This window comes from Dendrobates tinctorius, unplaced genomic scaffold, assembly GCF_039654945.1.
Source record: "Dendrobates tinctorius isolate UK_male_01 unplaced genomic scaffold, ASM3965494v1 ptg000016l, whole genome shotgun sequence".
In the NCBI taxonomy this organism is placed as follows: Eukaryota; Metazoa; Chordata; class Amphibia; order Anura; family Dendrobatidae; genus Dendrobates; species Dendrobates tinctorius.
The window spans coordinates 86,469,025-86,482,500 of NW_027361684.1; the positions used below are offsets into that span (position 1 = coordinate 86,469,025).

The window sequence follows — 13,476 nt, forward strand, 5'->3', positions numbered from 1 at the left end:
CAGTAATGTTTAGCCAACAATGTATCTTATTTTGTAACAATTAATACTTAGTAAAAAAAAAGTCATGACATGACAGGGAACGAGGGAAAGGTTTTGTCAACGCTGTGCATTGTTAGTACATAGCTGTCAAATTGCTGCACCTTGCGTAGACAATTTGCACTTGTTTGCATGCAGTAAGCTGTGGTCTAAAAGGGAATCCCGACCCTTCCCAAACGCCACTATAGTGGTATACACATCAATTCCTCTATTCTAATAAGGCGTTTTATGTGGAAACTTAGGTTGCAGGCTTTTAAAAATTCGTTATCGACAGAACAGTATATGAGGCAGGAGTAGTCTGGCAGATTCTAGAATGTTAAAGTTGGAAGGGACCTCCAGGGTCATCATGTCCAACCCCCCCCCCCCCCGCTCAATGCGAGATTCACTAAAGCATCTCAGACAGATGTCTGTCCAGCCTCTGTTTGAAGACTTCCATTGAAGGAGAACTCACCACCTCTTGTGGCAGCCTGTTCCACTCATTGATCACCCTTGCTGTCAAAAAGTTTTTTCTAATATCTAATCTGCATCTTTTCCCTTTCAGTTTCATTCCATTGCTTCTCGTGCTTCCATGTGCATATAACAATAAGGACAATCCCTCTATAGTGTGACATCCCTTCAGATATTTGTAGACAGCTAAGTCTCCTCTTAGCTTTCTTTTTTAAAAGCTAAACTTTCCCAGATCCTTTAACCATTCCTCGTAGGACATACTTTGCAGTCCGCTCACCATACTGGTAGGTCTTCTCTGAACTTGCTCCAGTTTTTCAATGTCTTTTTTAAAATGTGGTCAAAAAATTATTATCTTTCACATATTGGGAAGCATTGTTTTTGCTTATCGTGCGTTTCCAAAGTTGTAACATAATTTAATAATAATTTTTACTATTTTACAACTGCAAAAGACACACTGCGGCAGAACATATGAGCCCACCCTCAGCGTATAGTGTTTCTTTTGAATTTGCTACCGACTGTGTAAAGGTTCTGTACCTCTATGACACGACAAACATGTACACTCAGTTGTCAATTTATTACAAATAGGAGAACTAACAGAGAAATTGCAGAACACTTCTAAATAAAAGTTCTATGAAAGCCTGATCTGGGACTGTTTTCTAAAATAAACATCAGGAGATCTATATTTTATTACTATGCAAAAAGTTAAATGGAAACTTGTCAGCATGGAAATACTGAGTGATCTAATGTGCAGCATGTTATAGAGTAGGAAAAGCTGAGCAGATTCATATATAACCTAGTGGGACAAGATTCAGTATTCATCATGTGGTACATCGCTGACAATTTGAGAGAAAAATGGACTGGTAACATCGGTGACTTCTTTACTGGTAACATCGCTGACCACTGGACTGGTAACATTGGTGACACTGGTTGGCTGCAGCAGTCACATTCATCTGGCAGGAAAAGTAAGCATGGAGAGCTGGACTGGTAACATTGTTGACCATTGGACTAATGACATTGGTGACCGCTGGACTGGTAACATCGCTGACACGCTAATCACTGGTTGGCTGCAGTAGTCAAAGTGCTGGAAAAGGAACATCAGGAAATTGGTAAGGTATAATTAATTTTTCTTATTAATGCGCTTAATTAAAACAGTATAAGCAATGAACAAAGCTATTGATAGTAGTTTATTTTCTGCTAGTGCTTCACTTAGCAGTCAAGTGGGTGGTCTTATTTGGAATACATTTGCATAGAGAAATAGTTATTCAATAGTCAATTACTGGTTGGGATTTCCTTTACTCTGTAATTATCTCAGAATGAGCAGAGATTTCAATGAAATTCGGAATCTTACTACACAAACTGTTCTGCTCCTCCTGCTGTACAAGATTCAGTTAGTAAATGAGACAGTGTCACAGGTTCCCTTTAACTTAGTCGGTCAGAGGAATACAGTGCTGCAGTGCATGAAATCATAGCAGGATCCAAAAAATTTTTTATGGTGACGCACCAGTAATTGCAATCTATGGGAGGAGTATTGGAATAAGCTGTTCTACTAGCAACCAGCCTGCTATTAGTGATTGTCATGCTGCGATACCAATACAAAAAAACAAGTAACGTAAATATTCTGTTGATGGTTTGTTAGCATTACACTTATTACAGACAAATGCTTTCAATTTTTTTTTCTTTTTTTTTTAAGTTCTGCAAATCGATAATTGCATATTCCCAAGATTTTAGAAGAAAATCTTGAGACCCTCTAGGAGTTAAAGGGAACCTGTCACCAGAAAAAAACGCTATTAACCTGCAAATATGGGGTTACACTGCAGGATAATAGTGGTATAATGCTGGCCTGCGCCTGCACGTGGCTTAATGCTGCATGGAGAAAATGAACTTTATTCCCCCCGGCAGCATTCCTGTTTCAGTCACGGGGGTGATGCCGGTTCAGTCAACGCACTGAGAATACAGAGTTCTGGCTGTAAGCGCACCCCCGGCCCTAACTGATAGCTGAGTCCCAATGCAGAGAGACGGTCAGTCCGGGCCAGGGGTGCGGTTACATCCGGCACTCTCAGAGTGGTGCCTGAACCCGCACTGGTGCCGCCTCCAACAAGCAGCCTAGTACCCTAAGTGATATATATATATATATATATATCCCTGGAATCACAATGTCTGCCCCTACATTATGCTGCTCTCAGATCGAGTAGCGAAAATCTAGTGACAGATTGCCTTTAATAAACAGACCCCCACCACTGATTGGTATCTTTCTGCCTATGCACAGAGTACACAGGAAGCAGTCAATCCATATAGTGGGTGTTCTTATACAGTACTCAGCAATCTGAGAACTGGTAGATCTGCAGCAGACAAACAGTCATATCAAACTTTAGCAAGCAGCCCAGTAAGTGATCTATCGGTGGCATTAGGATCTTTGTCCCTAGATCATGCTTTACTCACATCAGGTAGCTAAAAACCTGGTGACCGATCCCCTTTAATCCTTGTTTTCAGAGATTATTCTCTTGTGGGTGTAATTGCCAAGCACATCACAATGTTGCTTAGTGTTCCTAATAATTCTACTTTCTATGTAATGCTCTATGAAATAACCTCATTGTTACTTGGATCAAACTGTTAATGGTGTCAGACACAGGGGCAGGACCAGTATTGCTACCGCAAACATGCTGTAAGCAGCTCACTGAGAAGAGCCCACAACTGCATTCATAATCCTCCCATATTCTCCAACCCACACACTTAAGAATTCAGTTTTACAGATTACTCAGATCTCTTTATCTTTTGCCACTCCTCAAATAAAAGTTTCTCACCCAACCCTAGTGAGTGTCTCCCTACTATATAAAGGCACATTCATAAAGATCTATACTTAGCTATGCTAATTCTTATACTTCATTATACTTAGTATTATGGTCACCATGACGAGGCGAAATGGCTATTGCATTTAAAAAAAAACAACATGTTACCGGTAACTAAATACCGTACATTATTTTCATGCATTATGCAGTTTATTGATTTACTGCAGGGTATTTAATCATTATGTTTCTGTCTTTGCTTTTTATATTTACTATTAGTCCACAACATTTTTAAAACAGTCCTTTATAGTATATGTAATATCCACACGTTATGAAGAATTCAAGGTATTAAACTTTAGATATGTTTTATTCTTCGTCCTCCAGCACACAGCATAACACTTGCATTCCCATGCTACCAGAAGTGAAACTGAAACTTCCCTTCTCATCCCTCTTGTCTCCACCCTCCAAGTCCCATAAGTCTGGCTTGCTAAGGCTACTTTCACACATCCGGTGTGTGGGGTCCGGCGGCGTGCGGCGAAAAGCCGGGCCGCCGGATCCGGCCTGCAGCCGTGACACCGGATGTGTGTGCGGCGAGACGATACGGCTCGGACATTATTAAAGGAGCCGCAGGACGAGGTGGACAGAGGCAGCCAATGAGACAGCTGCTGAAAGGGAGGTGAGGGGAGGGAAGGGGAGGGGGGTGGAGATAGAGACATGGGGGGTTAACACTTAGTGTCCAGGCAAGAGAATCTCTCTCTCTTGCCGGGCACTTGTGGGGTTAACCCCACAGAGAGATCTCTCTCACCCAGACACTGTGAGTGTTAACCCCACAAGTGCCCGGCGAGAGAGATCTCTCACAAGTGTCCGGGTGACAGAGAGAGATCTCTCTCTCTCTCGCCGGGCACTTGTGGGGTTAATATTCACAGAGTCCGGGCATGCGCTGTGGAAAAAGCCGGTCCGGCGCTGCAAAAAAACGTTACATGGAACGTTTTTTCCAGACGCCGGACAGGCTGTTTTTGCCGGATCAGGCAAAAACCGGATACGCCGCATAGGTATCCGGCGCGATGCGGCAATAATGAAACTGAATGGGGGAAAAACCGGATCCGGTGGCAACCGGCGCCGGATCCGGTTTTTACACTTTTCGCCGCATCGCGCCTGATGCTGAAAACCGGATGTGTGAAAGAGGCCTTAAAGAGACAGATCTAATTATTATACATTACATCATCCCCTCTTTTTTTTTTTTTTATAAATAATCTATATTACTGATAAATGCAACAACATGAAAACGTCCAAAGAAATCATATGTCCGTTTTGTCTTATTTGTTCAATTCTAAAACCAGAGAAACAAACAACAACAAAAAAACAAACAAAACTGTAGTTACACTTCTTCAATAAGCCTCGATGGAGCTCTTCTCTCTCGTGTAGGATAACATCTGGGCTCATTGAGAGAGTTCATTGTTGATGGACCAGCTACCTCTTGTTGGTCCTCTCCACAATCAGATACTAAATCTTCCACCAAAGAGTTCATTGTCATCATTCTGCGGTATGACTTTAAAATATGAAGAATTTCGCGTTATGGAGTGTCCATCTCGTTCAGCTGTGATCATGCTGCCTTTCCTTTTGGTAACATAATATTTTGCAGGACCATATACAGGTGAGGTCTTGTTGGTTGGTCTTTGACGTACCACCACGACATCCCCTCTTTCGATGGCACTTGACTGTGTCCTTCGCCTTCTGTCTGCATAACGTTTCATGGCTTGTTTGTTGGAGAAATCTGTGGATCTCACTGAGGAGTCACTCGGTCGGGGATGGCTGGTCACATCAGGGAGACGTATACGCAGGGTTCTGCTGAACATTAAATGAGCTGGAGCAGCATTAGTAGTGGAGTGTGGCGTATTGCGGTAATTACGCATGAATTTGTATAATGACTTTCAGTGGGATGTGCTCCAGACTCGCTGCCTTGATACGTTTCCCCAGAGTGCGCATAAAACGTTCCACAATTCCATTGGCTTGCGGCCAGCAAGGTGTGATTTTCCTGTGATTGAATCCCAAGTATTCAGAAAATTGTGTAAACACATGTCCATTGAATGGAGGTCCATTGTCTGTTTTGACCACTTTTGGAATACCATATGCCGAGAAAATGTCGTCCAGCTCTGGTATGACATTATTAGCAGATGTTGAAGAGATAAATGAAATGACAGGGTATCGAGAATATTCATCAATTGTTACGAGAATGTATTGGCCATTTTGAGCAAATCATGTAGAGAGATATCCTGCTGCAGAGCCTTACGCCTTAGGCCTCTTTCACACTTCCGTTTTTTACAATCAGTCACAATCCGCCAGGTTTTGAAAAAAAACGGATCCTCAAATTTTTTTTGAGGATCCGTTTTTTTCCCATTGACTTGCATTAATGGCGGATTGTGACGGATTGCTGTCCGTTGCATCCCTTTTTTGTGATGATCCGCCAAAAGTTGCTGTCCGTCACCATCCTCAAAAATTTCAAAACGGAGCTTGTAACGTTTTTTTCTGTGGCGGATCCTGCAAACACTGATTTAACCCGAATTTCTTTCTGGGTGCCGGACAAAAAAAAAAAAAATTCTCTCTCTCTCTCTCTCTAAATTTCTTCATTTTCAGGATCCGTCTGAAAACGGATCCTGTGCCATCCGTTCACATCAGTTGAGAACGGATCCGCTTGTCCGCCTTTTTGGCGGATTATAACTGATGCAAAAAACTGAAGTGTGAAAGAGGCCTTAGGTTATTAGACGAGCAGGTGACAATTATTTGAGTTAGGATTTCATCATCTACATCTGTAAAGGCACATCCATGTGCTAACTCTTTCAGCCGTGTGACATAAGTGTCTATGGACTCTTCTGGAAGCTGCTTGGCAATCCTGAATTTATATCTTTCATATCTGATGTTCTGTTTGGGGTTGAAATAGCCAGTGAGAGCTTTAGTGCAGTTGCTGTATGTGTCTGTTTCTGCTGCAGGTAACGTACTGTATATGTCATAGACTCCTGTGCCTGCACAATGCAGGAGCAAAGCTCTTTCTTTTCTCCTCCTTTATGTCCATGGCTTCTAGGAAATTCTCAAATCTGTTTAGCCATTTTCTCCAGTTATGGGAGAGATTAATGACATCAGTCATATCAAATTGTGGGAATGTGTGCAAGTAGTCAGCCATGATAGAGTCTCTCAGTGGTGCTGGCGTGTGAAGCGGTAAAATAGAGTCCGTACTCACAGCAGTAGGTGATTATATCCCATCCTCGTCGCCAGTTGTAATATCCACACGTTATGAAGAATTCAAGGTATTAAACTTTAGATATGTTTTATTCTTCGTCCTCCAGCACACAGCATAACACTTGCATTCCCATGCTACCAGAAGTGAAACTGAAACTTCCCTTCTCATCCCTCTTGTCTCCACCCCCCAAGTCCCATAAGTCTGGCTTGCTTAAAGAGACAGATCTAATTATTATACATTACAGTATATAATGCAAGAAGTATATAATAATGAGAAAACAATCCAAGGTCAACCATAATAATCTAGATTAGGGAATAAATTGTAATGGATGAAATCGTAATTCAAATTGTCAGTGATTATTGAGTTAAAAGCATGGCTTCACACAACCCATGGAGAGGTGAAGGACTATTTCAGAGATCGCTGAGTTCAAGGAACGGGAGACGCTGGACGCTCATTCTTCTGTTCTTAGCTATTTCCATCAGTCCTATAGACCTTGAATGGCTCAACAAGTACCAAATGCTCCTTGCTCAATTCTTATTATATAATTGCATCATTTAATTAGTTATTGAAGGGGGCAACAATGGACCCAGCAAATTTCTAGTGACAACTTTAAAAAGGACTGTCAGCACAGAAAGACTGTTCAATATTGGAAAAGGTACATCATGGGGTGGTAAAACATTTAACTCCTTACAACATCCGTCGTACAGTCATAAGTCGGTAGTGGACGTATGGAGCTCGGCTCGTCCCACACTTAGCAAGCAATGCTGTGTGTTACAGCCAGGACCTGCCTCCAATAACCTCACGATTGCTACCCTGTTAAATGCCGCTGTCAAACTCTAACAGCGCACCGGCATGAGGCACATCCTTCTATGCGCGCATGACATGATCGCGGGTCACCAATGTGTTGTTATGACAGCTGGGAGTCTGTTGAAGACCTCTGTGCTTGTCATTACGGAGCTCCATTGTAACCGTGCCTGTGGCCGGGCTTCAAAGGAGATGTTTATTTTTCTATGTGAGGCAATACTGTACAATGGTATTGCTGTATATAGCACAAGCGATCCGATGATCGCAGGTTCAAGTACTAAGTAGTACAGTGAAAAAACAGTTTTAAAATATATGCAAAATTGCCCCATTTTACCCCCATTAAAAATAAAGATAATAAAATGATGAAAAAACACATGTGGTATCTCCGCATTCAGAAAAGTCCAATCTATCAAAATAAAAAGATAACTCGATTGTTTTTCAAATACGGTGTTTATCACCCAACTGCTGCAATAAGCGATCAAAATGTCACTTCTATCCTAAAATGGTATCAATAAAAATTACATCTCACCCTGCAAAAATAAGCCATTACACAACTCCACCAACTGAAAAATGAAAACATTACAGGTCTTGGAAAATGGCGACACAACCCCCCCCCTAAATTATTTTTTCAAACTTCACATTTTTTTTCATCACTAAGGCCGGTTTCACATTTGCGCTTTATAGCGCAGCGACGGCCTGCGCACGACCGCCGCTAAGCCCCGCCCCCTGCCCGCCCCTTCCGGTCATCGCCGCCTACTAGCGCACATGGACGCTTGCGATCTGCGCACCCTATCTTTAGCATAGGGTGTGCAGATCATGCGCTGGCCGTGCGCTAGCAGGATTATGCCGTGCGCTGCACACTTTTGAAGGTGCGCCCGTGTGCGCCGAACGCAGCATGTTGCATTTCGGCACGCACGGCGCACCTTCAAAAGTGCGCAGCGCACGGCAAAATCCTGCTAGCGCACGGCCAGCACACGATCTGCGCACCCTATGCTAAAGATAGGGTGCGCAGATCGCAAGCGTCCATGTGCGCTAGTAGGCGGCGATGACCGGAAGGGGCGGGCAGGGAGCCGGCAGGGGGCGGGGCTTAGCGGCAGCCGTGCGCAGGCCATCGCTACGCTATAAAGCGCAAATGTGAAACCGGCCTAAGATAATAAAACCTGGACATGTTTGGTATTGGTGTAATCTTACTGATCAGCAAAATCATATTGGCAGGTCATTTTTACCAGACAACGTACGCCATATAAACAATTCCCAAAATACAATTTCAGAATTGTGGGGGTTTTTTCACAATTTCACCTTGCTTGGAATTTTTTTTCCTATTTTCCAGTACATTATGTGGTAAAATGAATGATGTCATTCAAAAGTACAACTCGTTCTGCAATAAAAAACAAACCCTCACATGTCTATGTGGAAATAAAAATAAAAAAAATGGTTCTGGGAAGAAAGGGAGGAAAAAATGAAAGTGCAAATACGGAAATTGACCACGTCGCTCGCTCTGATGTCAGATAGGTGAAGTGAGTTCATTGGCTGTGTTCTCCCAGGACCTGTCTGACGGCACCGGGAGCAGGAGAACCTTCTCGCTATCGCAGTTCCGTCAGACAGGGAATAGGAGTTCACAACGAGACACTGAGCAGTGGTATCAGACGCTGCTCAGTGTCTGCTGAATGACAGGCTGTATGGTCGCTTCATGCATGGGACAAATGGATTATCATCTTCTCTGCGGAAAGGAGACGAATATTGTTATTTGTTTTTGTAACTCTTTTGCAGAAGACAATGGCGTCGGTGGAATAGGTGAGGTTGTGGGTGTGTGTGTTTTTATATGACATGACTATGGGGTTAGTAATTGGGGTGTCTTATTGTCGCCTCTCCATTACTAACCTCAGCACTTGATGTCACCTGATAATAATAAACGTGACATCAAACCTCCCAAATGTCACCCCACTTGCCTCCACTACAGGGCAAGTGGGAAGAGCGAGGCTAAGTGCCAGAATTGGCACATCTTAGAGATGCGCCTTTTCTGGGGTGGCTGAGAGCTGATGTTTTTAGCCTGGAGGGGGGGCAGTATCCACGACCCCTTCCTAGGCTGTTAATATCAGCCTGCAGCTGTTTGCATAGCCTTTGCTGGTTTATTAATTATAGGGAGACCCTACGTCATTTTTTTAGAGTCCCCCATTTTAATGGCCAGTAAAGACTAAGTATACAGCTGTGAGCTGATATTAATAACCTGGGAAGCTCCATGGGTATTACCTTCTTCCCAGTCTATAAACATCGGCCTTCAGCCATCTGCTTTCCCTCTGCTGGGTAAGAAAACTACGCGGGAGCCCACACCATTTTTTTCAGAAAAATTATCTTTATTTAAATACATGTACAGTAAACTGCACACACACTGTACTAATTGTATATGCGACTGACATCTTTATCTATTCTATGTGTATTCCTGTATGTAATCCATCTATTCTATCCTGTTGGCTCTTGCTGTGATTTTACAATACACGGCAGATGAATTGTCGGCTTTTCTTCTATGTAATATACTAATATGTGTGTGTGTCACTGACATTTATATATCTATGTATTCTATGTGTATATTACTATTCTAACCTGACACGCTGTGATTTTACTGTATGCGGCACATGAATTGCCAGCTTTTATTCTATCTATCTGTGTTTTGAAAAATATTTCCTTTGAAAACGATGTGTAAATGGCAGAGAGAATTGCTCTATGTAAAAGTTCATGTTAAAATCTCATTGCAATTGGATAGTAATTGCACTGCATTCGAATGTAATTCATATGCTAGGTGTGAAAAATCGGATTGTACTCGCATGACATTTGCATTACTCTTGTGCGACTTTCGGCAGTGAGAATCAGACCAATTTTTTTTATACGTTTAGTGTGACTCCAGCCCAATCGAAAATATCTGACAGAGAGGATGCCTCACAGAAGATAGCTGCCAATCAGAGAGGGTACCCCAGAGAAGATAGCTGCCAATCAGAAAAGGTGCCCCAGAGAAGATAGCTGCCAATCAGAGAAGGTTCCCCAGAAAAGATAGCTGCCAATCAGAGAGGGTGCCCATCAGAGAGGGTGCCTCAGAGAAGATAGCTGTCAATCACAGAGGGTGCCCCAGAGAAGATAGCTGCCAATCATAGAGGCTGCCCCAGAAAAGATAGCTGCCAATCAGAGAGGGTGCCGAAGAGAAGATAATTGCCAATCAGAGAGAGTGACCCAGACAAGATGGGTGCCCCAGAGAAAAGATAGCTGCCAATCATAAAGGGTGCCCCAGAGAAGATAGCTGCCAATCAGAGAAGGTTCCCCAGAAAAAATAGCTGCCAATCAGAGAGGGTGCCCCAGAGAAGATAATTGCCAACCAGAGAGGGTGCCTCAGAGAAGATAGCTGCCAATCACAGAGGGTGCCCCAGAGAAGATAGCTGCCAATCAGAGAGAGTGCTCCAGAGAAGATAATTGCCAACCAGAGAGGGTGCCTCAGAGAAGGTAGTTGCCAATCACAGAGGGTGCCCCAGAGAAGATGGCTGCCAATCAGAGAGGGTGACCCAGAGAAGATAGCTGCCAACCATAGGGAGTGCCCAAGAGAGTGTACCCCAGAGAAGATGTGTGCCACTCAGACAGGGTACCCCAGAGAAGATATCTGCCAGTCATAGATGGTGCTCCAGAGTTGACTCTTCTCACCGCACATCAAGTAGATGCAGTCTTGAGTTCACAGTAACAACAATTAATAATTTCTTACTTCCTCGTGCCGCGTGCACTCTTATTAACTTTCACTAGTAAAGCCTACATATTTAGTATAATGGGCAAATGTTCATAAAACATAAAGCGCCTATTTTCTCCAATGTGAAAGTCAAGGTAGTGATTTTTTTTTTTAAAGAGAGGTTTAATGTTAAAAGCCTCTACAAGCCGCACATCTGTCAGTGCTACAGAAACAATAAAACACTCAATTCGCACCTGACAACCATCTTAATGGCATACTGCAGTCCAGAATATATCAAGGTCCTACAGGAAGAGATAGATAGACAAACACCTGCAATAATTCACATGGAGAGCCTGTCAGCTTCCAAGCCATTTGTATCTTTGGTTACATATTTCGCTGCCATAGGGAGCTCACCTTGTGTCATTCACTAATAAAAAAAACAGGCTGAACCCCGAGATCCAGGCCATGATTCCTAGACATAAATTTAATGCAGATGCTCAGAGAAACAAGATATTGTGTGCTCGGTGGTGTGTGTGATACTCGTTTATATACATAGTAATAAACATCTTTGACTTCTGCAGATTTTACTGAATATTTCAATTTCGACTTATTACATGTTTTCTTTGACATTTGCATGAAACTGTACTGATTTCAGCCTTGAGATTCTTCTCAAAACAAAGCATGTACACTAAAAAGATGCCACTGCAGCTGACCAAGGCCGTGTGGCCAGTGGGACAGTAACTATGGTTAGGTCAATTCCTTGTTTCCGTAGAAGATGTGAGTTTGTTCCAGGCTTAAAAGGAATCTGTCACCCCATTTTTGCCCCATAAGCTGGGGCCACCGCCATCAGGGGCTTATCTACAGCATTCTGTAATGCTCTAGATAAGCCCCCGATGAAACCTGAAAGATAAAAAAAAATGTTACATTACTCACCGGGGGGTGGAGTCGGGTGCGGTGGGTGTCGCGATCCGGTCTGGCGCCTCCCATCTTCATAAGATGATTTCTTGCTTCTCCCTCTGCTCCTGCGCAGGCGTACTTTATCTGCCCTGTTGAGGGCAGAGTAAAATACTGCAGTGCGCAGACGCCGGGAAAGGTCAGAGAGGCTAGGCGCCTGCGCACTGCAGTACTCTGCTCTGCCCTCAACAGGGCAGATAAAGTACGCATGCGAAGGAGCCAAGAGAGAAGCAAGGAGAAGGATATCATCATATGAAGATGGGAGGCGCCGGACGGGACGGAGACACCCACCGGACCGGACGCCGGGGTGAGTATAATCTAACATGTTTTTCTTATCTTTCAGGTTTCATCGGGGGCTTATCTACAGCATTACAGAATGCTGTAGATAAGCCCCTGATGGCAGTGGCCCCAGCTTATGGGGCAAAAATGGGGTGACAGACTCCCTTTAATGGAGTAGTCCCCTTTTGGAAAAGTTTTTCCTATAAACTTTATTAGTATAAAAAAACAAACAAACTTAGGTTTACTTACTCTGCCAGGGTGTAGCTCTGACTCTCCGCCGCTGAGTCTCTGCTGCTGCTGGTCCCGGTGTTTGGTATTATCTGCAGCACATACGTCAGCTCTGAGCAACTTGTGCAGTCTACATTGGCAGAGCCATTGAACTCAGTTATTGTCTGCAGTGCTATCAATGTGATATCAGTGCTGCAGACACCAGAAGCAGTGGAGGCATAGTGCAGGACCTGGGCAAGGTAAGTAAAACTCAGATTGGTTTCCATTATTATCCAAGCTTATAGGAAAAACTTTTCTGAAAGTTAACAACCTCTTTAACCTGTATATGAACTGGACAATCTCTTCACAGGTAAACTATATGGACAAAAGTTTTGGGATACCTACACATGACAACTTTTATGACATCTCATTCTAAGTCCATAGGCGTTAACATGGCGTTGAGCCCTCCCACCCACTGAGCTGCTAAAACAGCTTCCACTCTTTTGGGAAGGTTTTCTTCATGATTTTGGAGTGGACATTTTTTCCCATTCATAAAAAAGAGCATTTGTGAGGTGAGGAACTGATGTTGAACAAAAGAGCTTGGCTCCCAATCTTTGTTCTAGCTGATCTCTAAGGTATTCGATGGGAGTTGTGGTTAGGGTTCTGTTCGGCCAATCAAGATTTTACACACCTGACTTGCACAACTGTGTATTTATTGACCTAGCTTTGTGCACTGGGGTACAGTCATGCTGGAACAGAAAAGGGCCTTCCCCCCAAACTATTCACACAAAGCCTAGGCCATTGTCCACAATCTTTTGGTGGGGTGAAACATGAAGATTTCCTATCAGTAGAGCTAAACACCCCAGCTACTGAAAAAAATATCCATAGTCTTATCCCTCCTCCACCAATCTTTACATTCAGTACAGTGCAGTCAGACAGGTAAGGCATTTGACAAAACCAGACTCGTCTGTCAGTGTGAGTGTCCATATAATGGAAAAAGGGTGGTAACTACTCCCACAGACAGGATA

At 43.3% G+C, this 13,476-nt stretch overlaps 1 long non-coding RNA gene across 1 annotated transcript in view; it reads right to left on the minus strand.

The window, feature by feature from the left end:
• Positions 1-1,038: 1,038 nt before the first annotated feature.
• LOC141078361 (uncharacterized) overlaps positions 1,039-13,476 on the minus strand; it is a 39,201-nt gene continuing 26,763 nt past the window's right edge. Inside the window, exon 2 of the long non-coding RNA XR_012227822.1 lies at positions 1,039-1,564. This is a non-coding gene — a long non-coding RNA (uncharacterized lncRNA). The remainder of the gene's footprint in view (positions 1,565-13,476) is intronic.